The 16,687-nt window shown below is 23.5% G+C and overlaps 1 protein-coding gene across 2 annotated transcripts in view; it reads left to right on the forward strand.

Annotated features, from left to right (window-relative positions):
* Nucleotides 1–16,687, forward strand: part of LOC112599635 (C3 and PZP-like alpha-2-macroglobulin domain-containing protein 8) — a 137,252-nt gene that overhangs the window by 59,347 nt on the left and 61,218 nt on the right. The window lies entirely within an intron of this gene.

Genomic DNA, 16,687 nt, shown 5'->3' on the forward strand with positions numbered 1-16,687 from the left:
GGATATATATTTTTTTTCTAGTTTCATATTATTATACCAAATAGTTTATATACCGCAGTAATTATGTCTTGTTTTCTACATTCATGATGATACTTTTATATTAGAACAAAACAAACTAACGATTTTATAAACAGAAAGCAAATTACAACCTTAATACAATTTAAATATAAATACAAAAAAAAAAAAATACTATAGAAAAAAAATTGAGCTACTAGCTATGAACTAAATGAAGGTAATTGATAATCTAACTTATAATATAACTAAACTATCACACAAAAACGTAAATAAAACGTACAGTTGCTACAGTTAGATTATCATAAATTGGATCAAAGAATTTATATCATAATATAATTTTTATGGTTAGAATAGACAACATTAAATTATTTAAAATTTAAAAAGAAATAATTTTAAGACAACGTTCAAATTGACTTTTATAACTATAAAATGCAACCGCATTACTGCAGTCTACAGTCCAATAAGTTGATCAACATATTCTATTGATATCTTAAATAATAATAAAAAAACAAAAACATAATTATAACTAAATTATCAATCTATTCAATAATAAAATTCTTTGAAGTTACAAGTGTATGAAATTAATAATGATAATGACTAAAAGTTAAAAGCAATTTTAATTTTAATAAAACATTACCAATAGCTGAATGGTAACCGCACTTTATTTCTAGCTATATCATTGATTATAAACACATACATGTTTTTTAAAACAATGTAATTAATTAAGTAATAAAGTAATGAGAATATATGCACAGCGAAAACAATGAAACGAACAACTCTAAAAGCATTTAATTCAAAAAATTATACAATTTTAAAATTGTTTTATTTCCAAATAGTGTAATATTATTTATACTTAACTTCACCAAAGGTAATAAATTATGGTAGGTTATCTATCTTTTTACTGTCCTTAGTATTAACATACAGTAATTCAGTATACGTAGATAACTTTCAATCGAACACCATTCGGTGCAATTGAACAACAACAATTAATTACTATATCTTGTATATAAAGTAATAAACACATATTAAAAATAGTAATATTAAAACATATTTTTAATTTAAAATCATAATAACTGATTCATAACTAATAATAAACATAAATTATATAGTTTTACTTACTTAATTTAATATAGTTAGAAAACCAATGAAATTTTTCTGTTGCTGATATTTTTTTTCTCTATCATAAACTATTGTATAAAATATTATTTGCCTAAAATAAAAAATATTATAAATCTATTTATGTCGGTAATACAACATATTAACGACATTTTCTTTTTTTACGCATATTATATACATTTACATTTATTTAAACAATAAAATATTATAACATACGTATCAATTGATAATAAAATACCTGTGTTGTATAATATTATTTTTAGTTATTTGTACTAATAATTATGAGGTAAATTATATATCAAACGAATACAGAGTTCTTGAAATCCGAATAACTTTTTACATAATATAATATTAAAATGCACACATAATATTTACATAATATATGCTCCTCATCATTGAATCGGTTAAATCAGTTCTAGAAATACACATGATAAACACACGCAATACGTAATAATACCATGAATATCAGTATGGAGGTTTAGATTTCTTGTTTGATCATGGTCAAAGGAGTTTCTTTTATTCGATCAAACAACCTTTCAAAGATTTCACAGAAGGAATGAATATTACCATTACGTTAAATGTGTCTGAAATCCTTGTATTTATTTCACATCGTTTCAGCTGCTTGCAAAGCTGTACTCCATTTTTTTCCAGTTCTATAAGACATAAAAATAAGCTCTCTGCATAGCTGTAAGTTAAACATATTATATGCAGTAAAAACAAAAATAAAGGCTAAGGCAAAAGTGATAAAATATCGTAATACATAAACATCAACCAATGTTAAATTCTTATAAATATAATACATGAGATGGTTTTGAAAACATTTATATTTTTTCTTTTCAATTACAGGTATTGGCATTGTTTAAGTAAATTATATAAAACTCCCTTATTCAAAAATTGAGTTTAACGTTAGTATAAGCATTTCTGTCATACAAATAGATTATTATACTAAGTGATTAATTTTAACTCTTAACAGATCATTTTTAAAAAAAATTACGTTTTTTTTTTTTTTTAATTGAAATTTAAAGTTATAATAGGTACAACGATATAGGTAACTGGTAAATGTTTGTATTATCATTTATAAGTTTTTTTTAAATTTTAAAAAAGTAATATACGTTTAACTTCATATTCCAAAGTTAAACATTTTTTTTTTAGAATTTCAACATAGAATAACCAATTAAAATTTTAAGAGTCATCCCCCTATGTCATTTTATTTTGCTCAACAAAACTTAAATTATATATTACTATATATTATATCTAGTAGCTTTTATATTTTTACTATTCATTAAAATTATAAAAACAATTACTGTTTTTTAATGATAACCTTAAAAATATGTATACTGTCTATAAAAAAAATAAATAAATTGAACGACCAAAATAACTTTTTTTTTCAAAATTTTTGTTTTATAATAATGTAAGATTATATAAAACAAAAATATTTTTTAAAATATAAATAATGTTTGAAAAAAAAATGTTGATTATCAAAAGAAACACCCAGTATATAATATTATAGTTTATGAGTGGAGAGTTTTCCGTGCACTCTGTGGCCAACGGCGTCATTATAATAGTATAATGAATACACTAGGCAACATTTTAAGAGCTTCAGTTCAATGGGCTGCGATAATGGAGGATGAAGAAATAGTTATTATTTTTATTTTTTTTTTTTAAGCATGACTTCGTAATTTATATAATAATTTTTCCTCTATTTAAAAATTTTATTTAGGAAAAATAAAAATAAAGAACAATTTTTCATGATAAGATATATTTTGCTTTAAGCGTTTGGTTATGTTTTTCTATCATTATCTAAAGCTCTTTCTACCTCTTTAACATCGAATTTTCCATTATTTGCTATATTTTTGAAATACGCTTCTGACGTAAATCAATTAATGTTGATCATTTATTTTAAAAAATTTTCGACCATTTTCCGAAGAATATAATACATATTTTACTCAAGTTACTTAAGGATCAACACTGAATCTTAATTTATATTGCTAACAGACAAATATCAGACAAAATGTATTTTAATCAAAATTTTGTTCCTAATAATATATGGCTATCGATTTTCAGCACTCATACAACCAGAGCACTGCACGTTTCGTAATTCTATGTAAATATCATTGTAATTGTATACCAAAGGGTCTCAACCAACAAACAATCTATTCGTTGTTTCCAACCATTGGTAAAATAATTGATTAATTAAAATCAATTTGCATATATTTATATCGTGGACGTAATAATATAACAGTACTACTTAAACAACAATCACACAATACGAGTATACTATACGTATAATATTCAAGAAAATATATTCAAGTAATTTTTTTCTATTATTATTATAATTATTAGGTATTGAATAATACATACTCATGCCAATGACCATTTGGGATCACTCTTAAAGTCTAAGCCAAAAGGAAATTGGATCAATTTATGTGAATAAATTATAAGTTATAATAATTATAATGAGTATACTCATTCAGTCGCTCATTCAACCGAACAATAGGACGGCAATAATATTATCGTTCACGTTCAATATCAAAGTTAGATCTTATGTAAATTAATGAATATGTATATTACATGGAAGCGGGTTTGTTCAATTTAAGCAAATTTAATAATTTCGATTTGATGATAATTTTATCAAAATAATTGATAATTTGAATGCTCCCTTCATTATAATTTAAAATTAATAGTATGGTACCCATGGAGAGCATCGTAGTTCGCCGTAGTTTTGCTCAAGCACAATAAATAAATACAAATATTTAACGTTTGGCATTGTCTACCCAGCAGTTTGTTTACTAAATACGCTCGAAATATGTATGTTGTTATTAACATTTCTGGATGCATTTCAATTATAGTAATAATAAAATATAATAACAATGATCGATACACTATATCTGTATGATGTTGTATAATACACAATCACTATTGTATTTACTTATATTTTATTTATTTCATTCTATTTTAATGTTCATAAAGTATGAGTTATGTTTATTCTATCACATTTCTTTTTTACCATATAATATTCTTACGGTAACCCAATTCATTATTTTGTATTATTTGTCTTCCCGTTTCTTTTATATATGTGAACAAAATTTATACGGATTAATGTCATAGATAGTTTTCATCACGGTAAATAGGTGTCTAAATATATTTACTTAAAAATTTGTCTTCCATTTGTACTATCTCTTATTGTGGCACACCAATTGCTCAGGTTTCAATTTAAATTCAAATGCTGTTTGAAAATGTATTGACGGCGTTAATTTAAAATTGAAATTGATGTTTAAGCGTTGCTAGCATTTTGAACTTTCTAAATTATTAAAATCTAGCATCAGACTCGCTAAGGAAAAAAAATATGTTGACAACCGTTACACAAAACTATATTTCTAAGAGTTTTAAATCCTAAAAACTTTTATACATCAAACTTTCACTGTTAAGCGCCATAAAATTTGTGATAATATTAGTTTTTTACAAGAAAATGTCTCTCAATACATTTTTTTCGGAAATAACAAAATAATTTATTTCAGATTTCTTCAGCTTAAAATAGTTTTAAACTCGAATAACAAAATACTTGTACAACATAAATTAAGCATCATTGGAATTCCACCAGGTGATAATAATAATAATATATATATATATATATATATATATTCGTATTATATAGAAAAATTATAAATGTTTAACTGCTTTATTTATGTTAAAAGGTTAATTTTAAATTAAAATATATATATATATATGCGTGTGTATTTTTTTTAAAACGTGGATCCACTTAATTAAATAAATAATAATTGTAATTATTATTTCAAATATAAATTAAGTTAAGTTATATCTTATGAAGAATACATAATTAATATTTTATTAATTTGTATTGAAATATTGTTTAATAATATATTTATATAAACGAAACAAAAATATATTAAACTTCAATAATAATTGATAAAGTCATTTTACAAATTTTTTCGGTCCATTCGTTTTTATTTTCAATAATATATTTTAGATTTCAGCAGAGAGATGAATGTATTAAATTTGCAATGTTGTATTTTTTATATCTGTCATCACCTTTTAAAGCAGTATAAATATTTCTATTTTCATCTTTGGGGTTGGTTTCTAACAAAATTGGACCTAGTTGGTACTCTAGAGGACAAAAGTAAAAAAATTCTCAGAACTTTACTTCTTCTTTTTGATAAAACTAAACATAAAAATAAGGAAAATGGGAGTTTTCACGCTAAACTAGTCTTTTACAAAATGTATTTATTTATTTTTTTATAATTCAAAAAATTAATAACCATAGAAACTTGAAATTCTCATCAATATAATATCCTATACATAATATTATAATATTCTCATAAATAAAATCCAGACATTTCGATGTAACCGTTTCGGCGCATATTTTGATGTGAAGTCTACTTTGGCGTTGAGCCACTTTTTCCTTTTTTCATATAATGATTTTATTCATGCTTAAATAAAACAATGTTGATTATCACATATATTTACAACTGCTTATGACGGCTAAAAATCATTGTTTCAATTTTCATATATAAATTGACCATCTAACTTTCTGGGTTTTTATAGAATATTTAAGTTGACTACAAATTAACGGAAGTGCTTTCTTTCATCAATTACAATCAGGTAAAATTCCACCAAAAAATAAAAATAAATGTATCGTTCTTGACGAACGTTTTTTTTTTTCTTCAAATTAGTAAGCCATTATGATAATTATTATATTACGAGTTTTTAAGAAGAATAGCAAATAATTTAAGTATGATGAATTTAATAATACATTTTTAATAGTATTCTCCTTATATTTAATTAAAATATTTTTACTTAAATTAAGTTAGTAAGTATTGCATAATATTAATAATAATTAATAATAAAACGGTTTACGCTTAAGTGACCACATAAAAATGTTCTAGTTCACTCCTAAGTACTTTTTACTTGATCTAAAAAATCTCAAAATTTTATAAACATGAATATTTTTATTTCAAATTTGAACAAAATTACATATTTTAACGATTATCATTATTTTATTTTTATTTAAAAATATTATTCGTGGGAACTTAAAATGTTTACGTTTATATTAATTTAACTTTATGTAATGATATTTTTAAATTATGAATATTAATTTATACAATGATTTATCATTAAATTCAAATTTAACACAATCATTACAATGACCTAGTCTACACCAACTATACAGCAAAGTGGTACCACTTTCTCATTTTTCTTTTTTTTTTTTTTTTTTATAGCTATGTACAAGCTATAGCTATTATCGAGGTATGGTTATTTTTAAACAAAAGAATAATTTATTAAACTACCATTCTACTCATTAATTATAAGACTAATACTACGCACATTGTAAAAATGAAAAAAATATTATTTTTTTCATTTTTTCATTTTGTATTTTTTAAGTTTAGTTTTAATTTAATTTTGTTTACTTATGTTCGTTATTTTATAATACATTTTTTGAATTCTCCTTAAATATTTAATTGAATTAAATTTACAAAATAAGTATTTTTTGACAAACACGAATCAAACATTTTCCAATTATTTTAAGAAAAATAAGCATTTTTAAAATATAATATTATTGAATTTATAAAATATTACCAAGAAAATAGTTAAATTATGGTATAATCAACCAAAAAATTTACATATAAAAATTTTTAACGTATTTATTTTGGGTATATTAAATAATAAATGTTATATAATCCAACTTAAACGTTTTTCTAATTCTTTAAGTTTGATAATTAAGTGTGAAAATATTGAAATAAAAAATGTGTTTGTTAAATTAAAATAGGTTTGTAAAACTATTAACTTGGTTATACTTTAGTTTCAAATAAATATTAATTATTCGTGATTATTAAAAGCAATTTTTTTAAATTTAACAATAAATACGTTGAGTTAGTATTAGTTGATCAAAGACATACAAATTTATGAACTAAATACTAAAAATTCACATAATATTAAAAAATAAGAAATTTTTAAGTAATAACTGATGTTTTTAGAAAATTAACAATATATGCCTTCAATAATGAACATATTATCTCAGTTGCATTTTAAATATTACCAACCAAAAATAATATTATAATTATGTACAATGAGTATTGAGTATTAGTTAATAATATGTTGACAATTTGTTATCATGAGTTACTAAAAGACAAATTTTTAGTTATTTTGTTTTAATTGTATCATACATTAAGTTACCACCTGTATAACATCAATAAAACCCTTTTAAACATTTCTAAAAAATAATAAATTGTGTTAAAATTTATTCGCTATGCTAATAACATTTATGTTGAAGAACACAGTGCAAATTTAACATCTTAATGGTTTAAAATAAAACAATTTCACATTTTTTATTAATCTAAAACTTGTTTTAATTTAATCATATGTTTAATTATTTATTTTTATTACAAATCTAAATGAGGATTTTATGATTGCTTTCATACTTCAATAGTTCAATAGTGAATAATTTATGAGCAATATTATATATATAATATTATAAATTCATCACATTGTATTAGTTTGTAATTAGTTTGAACAATATATTTAAGATCTTTTATACAACTCAATCTAAATAACACGAAGAACAAATTGTCATTGTAAATTCTAACTTAACGGTGAATAATGAAAAAACGAAGAGTTTTTTTTTAATCATAATATTAATCATAATCATAATTATTGTGGGTGATCAAATAAAGTCCTTACCTAATATTCCAAAGAGTATTAGAGTAAAAACAAAATATTTATCCTAACATTATCGTAACATATGCATTTTTTTACTTTTTTGAATAAAAATACAAGTTTAAATTTTATATTACAAAACATAATATTTTTTAAAGTATTTTGATATATATAAATTGAATTGTAAACATTTAGTTAATTAATTGCAAGTATTCAAGTTATAATGAATGGAGTAATGAAATGACATTTTGAAAAGCATCCTTATAATAGTAATCCGCTCAATTAAACTTTAAATACTTAAAGCTATTTTTTACGAAATACTATTAATAATAGTAGTTTTGGAGTATAAAATTTAAAATATACTGATTGTTATTCAAAAACGTAAACATTTCAAAATATATAATAACAAAATAATTTGTAAACAATTTTTTTTTCAAAAATGTTATACAACAAATTATGTTTTCGAAATAATGAGTGTATACATTTAAGTTGATTACCTAGAATACATTTAATACATAGAAATGTGAAAAAAGAAAAAATATAATAATCAATTTATTTATATTTACTATTAATTTTGGTAATAATATTATCATAATTTAACACACAAAAATGAACAATGTTTTTATTTCTATGATTATAATTTCATATCGTTTATGGTGTAAATTTGATACTTTATATGATTAATGTAAATACCTACGTGTTCTGTACTTTATACATTATTACATCTCAAGAGTAATATAATTATTGATATTATACAAGTATATCTTTAGTACTATGTATTTCAATATTTGATTGTAATGGTACTTTTTAATGTAACACCCATCTGATTATACAGTACTTTATCATTCAACTATCCATGCATAATTAAATTATTAAATACACCAATAATTGCACATCATATTATCCAAGAAAATAAATATTCTAACACGATGATGCATCTGCACAATTGATCAACCGATCATAAATTACTCATAAATTGCCGATCAAGTAAATAGAACACATTGCTCTATTAAATAGACCGTCAAATTTGACACCATTTTACTTAATGTTAATTTAAAATCAGTACTTTGTAAAACCTCAAATGTTTGTACGACACAGATTAAAACAAAAAAATAAAAATAAAAATATTCCCGTTATTCTGACAAATTCGTCATTCAAAAAAGGTGATTGAAGACTGATTTTGATAAATATATGAAAAAAAGTCTAAGAGTTAGTTTTAGAAGCAAATTGTTTCCAGTATTACTAATATCGTAATAATAACTGTCGTAGAAATAATTATGACTGTAAATTATTATCTTAGCTAAAATTATTTTAATTTATTTATTGGATACGTAATATTTGTAAGTACACATATTGCTAAGAAAATTAAAAAAAAATTATTATTAAGCCATAACTAATCTATCTTTTTAAAAATAAATAGTAATAATGGTGATTAATTATAATTATATTTAGTTAATTAATAAAATTAAATGTATATTTAACACAATATTTTGAAAAATACTCTTGTTCAAACCAATATACATATTTTACGTAGGTATATACAAAATGCAGAGCTATAGTATTTTGTTTTTATATGAGTATGAAATTATAATATGTATTGTCAGTTACAGGAACAGTACATCTCAATAAATAATAAAACAAAATAATTTTGTTTGGAAATTAAAATATGGACTTAATATGGAGTATTATTTATAACACAACATCGGTTACTGTAAAAATATAAAATCATAATGACTTAATTAATGTACTTATGGTATTTATACAGTCATACAATTATCATAGTTTTGTGAACAATACAGTGGTCAAGTATATTTATATAATTTAAGATATGGTAGAACATAATAATAACTACAAAAGTTTATTAATATTGTAACCATAATAATAATATTAATAATAACAATAATACGTAACCCAAATTTTCAATTACCTGTGTATAATTTAATGCTATTATTCAACGTCAACTGGCTTTTCAATAGTTATAGTGCATCATCAATAGTTCGGATATATATTATTATTATTTATATACAAAACATCAAATACAAATTTTTCACAAACGAATTTATTTCCTTTCCATTGTTGACAAGACATATTATATAATATATCATGTGCGTTCTGTAATAGAATAATATTTTATGTCGTCATACGTGTGGCTATTACGTTTATCTAGGCAGAACCTGCACATATCGATATCATGGTTTCGACTGTGCTCGGTTGCTAAAGAAGAGGATAAATGATCACTTGGAACCACCAAAGAAAATCCCCAGATTTATGAGCGTTTGGATTTATTTTTTATATTTATCTTAGAGTATGAGACCGACGAAAAAAATAACTTCATACATAAACCAAGAATATATATATATATATATATATATATATATATAAATAGATAAATTAAGTTACCGTAAACACACACACACACACACATATATATATATATATAGTATATAAATTAAGTTACCGTCAAAGATGAAAATCAGTCAATTTATCTATAATACCTAACCAAAGCTGTCGAAATTTGAGCTTTATAGAATTATTGAAGATGACTATACTTTACATGTTAACTATTGTTTTTCAATCAACGTTAATTTTATTTGACATTATTTATTTATTTTATTTGTACATGTTTTGTTTTCACCAGCGTAACTATAATAACATTTTATAGTGCAAATTCTATTAACTCAATAGTGTAATATACATATTTAGTCTCAGTTTAGGTATATAAAGCGCATTTGACTGTTGGTTATACACTTGGAAACCTTATTAGAAACAGCATATTTTTGTATGGGAAACACTGAAATTATTCTAATGAAAATCAGTTTGTATTTATAGCATTAATTCAGTTATAGTTATATGTTTGGTATATTCTATGTCTTATATATTTATATCTTAAAAACCACTGTTCATATCAAAAACTATTCAATGTGTAAAAATATATAATTCGTTATAAACATAGGTACAGTATTGTAGTCAATAAATTGAAATTATTATTTTTTTAACATTGACTAAAAAAGTCAGTCAATTTGGAATATCATTAATCATCATTGAACTCAACAGATATAAATATGTACATAGACCTGGAAATGAAATAGTTAAAACCTTTTTTTTCAATTTTATCATTTAATAATAACTTTGTTAATTTTCAAATACTTTTAATAACTTAATTAATTTAATTTAACGTTGAAATAACTTTGCTTTTTTTAGATGATTTAAAAATAATCCATCAAGTTATAATTAAAATGTATTTTGAATTTTTGGTTTTAATAGGCTTATTTATTATTTACTATACATACGATTTTAAATAATAATAATTCAATAAATTTATAGTAATAATACTATAAATATATATATATATATATAATTTGATATTAAATAATTGTATTGTTTTTAGACAAGCACAAAACTTACACAATATTATTGTATCTAATATGTAGTAATCATAAATCATAAATATTTTCAATATAAGAATACAGTCACCAATCAGATTCTATAAATTGAAAAAAAAAGTTCCTGTAAATATAAACGCGTTAAATATTATACATATTATTAGTATTCATTAACTATAAATTTCTTCATAGAAAAATAAATTATGATAATGATGAAGATGTTGATAAAAATTTAATGTTATTGTTTATTATGCATTTAAGAAATTAAAAAGAGCACAGTCATGTGATCTATATACTAATTAAAAAAGTTGTTTGATCTTTTTTTTAAACTAATTTAAGTTTAAGTTTATATTTTTCTCCATAATAATTTAAGCTTAATGAGTACAATTTATTATTTGTCATTCATTAACTTCTAACTTAACGATCTTATATTCATTTAACTTAGCTTAACTTGAGTTATTAGTCATTAAATTCCCTTCATTCATAGTGCGTAAGCATAACGTGTGTATGTTAATTAATAAGTCTGCGTTTGGTAAAGTCCCGATGAATAATCTTCGATCACGATTCATCGATTTTGGTTCATCACACTGCCACAACAACAAGAGTAAAATTGAATAGTTGTGAGGACAATAGTAGTATAGGACGACAACGAGGCAGTATCCTGGGCGGTAGCAGCGGCCTCGGCAGTAGCAAATCGATGTCCATCGACCCGGCACGGCGAGCCCCGACAAAACTAGCAAATTAGTTTAATATTCTCACCGGTCAATTTTACCTTCTTGTCGGAGCGGCTGCATGACGACATCAGTCAGGATTTATTTTTGTATTTGTTTTACACATTTAACGATGGACAGGTCATACTCGTTTGAGACAGTTGGCGAATGGTCACAAATGGTGGAGAAGATATTTTTTTTAACGACATTCTCGGGAGACGAGTTTTTGTTTTGACAACACTTGGAGGTAGCGGCGACGCCATCTTTTACAATTATTATTACCATAAATCCGAACGTTAAACTTCCCGAGACTTCCATTAACGTACAAAGCACACGCGCGTGGACTGGATTCTCAAAAGTCAGAGCTCCAGCAACCGTGGTAGTGACGGTAGAAATTCGAATACGTGCGACCGTTTTTTAATGGCTCTTTAATTTAATTTTTTTTTTTTTTTTTAGTAATTTCTTTCGATGTTGTTTCACGATGTTGATACGAACATTCAACATGATTTTTTTAATGAAATTTGCGTCAATTTTGAAATCATTTCAATATACGATACTAAGTGTAAGACTGTCAGAACTATTTGGTTAATTAAATAAAAAAACGGCTTGAAAGAAAATCGTAATGTTCTTTACACCCTTAAAGAAAACTTGGAACATGTAAGTGTTTTCAAAAAATGTAAAAATGTCTATTTTATAGGCTAAAATTATGGTACTATACTTATTTAAAAACCGAATGATACTAATTTAGCATCATACATTATAACATTATAACCTAACCGAGATACATCCAGAATATGAATATGATTTTTTGTAAATGAAATAATTTAAACGTACTATAGAAAAAATACAATTAACTATGCATAACAGCAAACTAACACCTTTTACTTTCACTTATTAGTTTAATTTGTTTTCAACCAATCTGTGTTACTATATTATTTTTTCAATCACGATACTACTCAGAAAAATCGTTATTTCCACATTTTAATAAAATTTTATTAATTTTTGATGATGTAGCGAGCGTGGTGTACTCTTATTTATAAATAATCCGTTTTATCATAATATTATTTTAAATTGATTCGACTGTAAGATAAGATTACTAAGTTGTCTACACGAGTAAATATTATGTTACAAGCATATAAGAAAAAATTACTTGAATTTAAAAAACCGCAATTATTAAAAATATTATGACACGTTCAAATTACTAATTAATCCCGTATATTTTAAGTACGTGGCATGACTTAGCAATTTACATTTACAGTAAAATGTAAGAAACACTTAGATACAGCTAAACTTGAATCGTATAACTACAAATTTAATACATACCATATAACCATATGTAATTTTAACATAAAACTATTGTAGTAATAAAATAATGTTTAGGAAAGCGTAGAAATAAATTTTAAAAATGTATAATACAATCATAAAAATATGTATAAAGAACAAGTCCTACTCTTCCACGCTATGATATTAAAATAATAGGTGTGTGGGATCGAATTTAATTTATTTCACTGCAAATTAGAAAAATAAAACTGTCTTGGTGTTGTTTGTCTGATAGGAGCGAAAAAATTTATAATCATTTAAATTATCCAAACTTCGGAGTAATAATTTACATATTCTTGTCGTGTTTACTAAAAATTTCCATAATGGACATCATATTTTTTTATGATTTACGTAGCGTTACGGGACTGATAATATAATGCGATACTGTTAGAAGTATTATAATACGAAGGCGGTCGTTAAAAAGTAAAAAAAAAAAAATGCATATTTTTAGATATCTAATTAACTTATTATAACGACTATTAATATCTCTGAATTAGGTAGTTACTTGGAATATACATTGACTGTTCTGAAAAGAAATCCAAAATCTGAATGGTTGACAGACAAAAAATTTTCTGAAAAAAAATCCTATTATATGTCCGTCTTCTTTATTCCTTTTCATTCCTTCTAAAGAGACAATTGAAGGAATTAAAATGGAAAAATTGTACCATATACTTTCTATTCATATTAGCACGTAATACAAATGAGTGAATAAAAACCGGGATGTTAAGTTGGCTTTTCAAAAAAAATAAATTTATCAAATTGTCATTTTGATCTGTTTTAAAAACTCATCATGCATTTTATCGTTACGTTCATTTAGCTTTTCAGTTTTTTATTACAATGAATAATAAGAATCGATCATTGTCTAGTTTTTTTTTTTTTGCAAATGTTGTTTTAATCCCAAACAATGAGGTTTTGTTAAAATGTATTTATTTTTTTTTAGCTTCATTTTTGATCGTCCACATAGTTGGATAATAATAATATAATAACAGGGATGATACCCGTTAAAGTGCACAATAGACGCATTTGTAGACGACCCAAAGTTCGTACACTATCATCTATTATATCCTATACTGACGGCAAAAAATATTTTTCATTACCTAGCATCTAAAATACAAAAAGTGAATTTCTCGTTTAAGTCCTACTCGTATGTGTCCATAATAAATATACAAGATTTTATTTTTTTACACTACAAATAAAAGAAAAAAAGGGTACAGAAAACCCCGTGACAACAAATTGATTTCCATTGTGAGATGATGTTCGTATGGTTAGTAACTACGCCTAAGTAAGGGTTCAAAAGTCTGCGGTCATCTAACCGAAATTCGAATGAATAAGTGCAACAAAAACCTTTGATTTAATGTTAACAGAATATTTGTTAGATCCTACAACACACAAATGATAAAACTAATCGCAAAGAATTTTGAACTGTCAAAATATTCACTTTGGAATATTTTTTAAATGCATTAGAAGCAGACATTAATAATATGACTATAGTAGCGATTCATTGCGTATTTTGTATGATCATTTACGATACATTTAAACGTTCAATAATGTATTGGTATAAGAATAATGTTTTTGATATTAAATTACAACGTCCTAATTAAATAATAATATTATATTTAATTTTTAATGATCAATTGCGATGATCTCTATAACATTATTTTCTTTATACATTTTAATAATTTATTATAAATGCAGATTGTAACTAATTTGCATTATTCATCATTATTAACAATAAATTAATAATATCAGAAATTTATGTTTTGATAGTATAATGCAATTAAAATATAATGATACGAATAATATTATTATTATAATGTATCTAAATCAAAATTATCATACATTTTATTACACCTATAAATGTTTGTATGAATCGCATTTCATGAAATAATATTACATTTCTAAGAAAATCACTGCATCATAATATTCAATTTATTTATTTTGTTTTATTATACTTAAAATGACCCAAAATAGAAAAAATAATATTATTTTATATATTATATGATAGTTGCATTTTTATTCAATAACAAAATAAGTAATTCAAAATGTTCTGTAATACCTATAGTATTTACTTAAATAAAACGTCGATAATTGAACCAATATACCAATACCTTATATACCAATTAAATATTAATATATAAATATAACTACAAACTTGTAATTTCTGTTCGCTATTTAAATAGGTTCATTTATAATTACATTTTTTCAGTCGTTAAAATAGTCAAAGTGATGGGTAAGAGTAAAGTATATTGAATGGTAGTTGATTGGTTTGATAAAAATTATATTTTTTAACTGACCACATGGTCGATGGTCGAATAATATATTAATATACTTATAATGATTAATAGGCTGTTTTAAAGTTGAAAAAAAGAAGCAAAACTCAATTAACAAGTCATTAATAAATAAAAAAATTGACTAATATCAAAAATTAAAATGTTTAAAAAAAATAAACATTGCGTTATACGCGATATACTATATGTAGGTAGGTACCTACCGCTCTGCGATTTATTACTTTTATAACTTGCAAGGTTTGTTTATGCGTTAAAAAAGTAAAGTAGTAGCATTTTTGATTCTGGGTCATAAAGACGTTTTCAACTTTTCAAATCGGGAACTTTTCAGCAGTAATTTATTTTCAACGTGAATAATTTATTTACAGTAAGAACCGCTTTTATAGCCGTCCCGACCCGCGGTGTGTTAGCATATTACCAAAATGAAGATTTTCACATTATTTCATATACTGTTGTTTTCTCTCCCATTTCAAATGTAAAATATAAATACTTACACGGCGCGTGTTTGATAACGTCAAATAATAAATATTATTTTAAATATGATTGTGATAATAGGTGACAATGTAATTTAAAATATGAATTTTAAAATTAATTTACACTAAAAAAAATATATATATATAATTATAAAAAAATAATTTAAAAGTAAAAAAAATGAAAACATATTAAAAATATTCAAAATAGTTTCTATTGTTGGAATGGAAATTACTGAAAATAAATGAAACAACTATTTAAATAATTTTTGAATAAAAAAAAACATTTTGTTGTTTTTTGTATCTACCTACTTTAGTTTCACTACACAATTAAACTGTGTCTAATATTTTCAAGCAGAAGACGACGACATCGGTAGTTAAATGTGTATAATCAGAGTACCTACCTATATGTATAAAAGAACTTGTATTGTAAATTTTAATACGTGAACGGTTAACCTGAAATAATACCTTGTTTTTTTAAACAAACCAATTTTCTTTAAAATTTGTAAAAAATATAGCTCATTTTTCAAAAACTACAAATATGGTCTTCTGGCATAAAAAAATAACGCTGAAAAGCAAAAAAATTCATTTATAACTGCCAAAAAATGCAAAATAAAATTAGTATTTTTTAAATCAAAGAAGCATGAAATTATTTTTTAGCTAAGATAGCATTTAATGGATTAAAAAAAAAAAAATTCAAAAGTCATCAACATACT

Source organism: Melanaphis sacchari, unplaced genomic scaffold (assembly GCF_002803265.2).
Source record: "Melanaphis sacchari strain LSU unplaced genomic scaffold, SCAv2.0 Contig54_pilon_pilon, whole genome shotgun sequence".
Classification (NCBI taxonomy): Eukaryota; Metazoa; Arthropoda; class Insecta; order Hemiptera; family Aphididae; genus Melanaphis; species Melanaphis sacchari.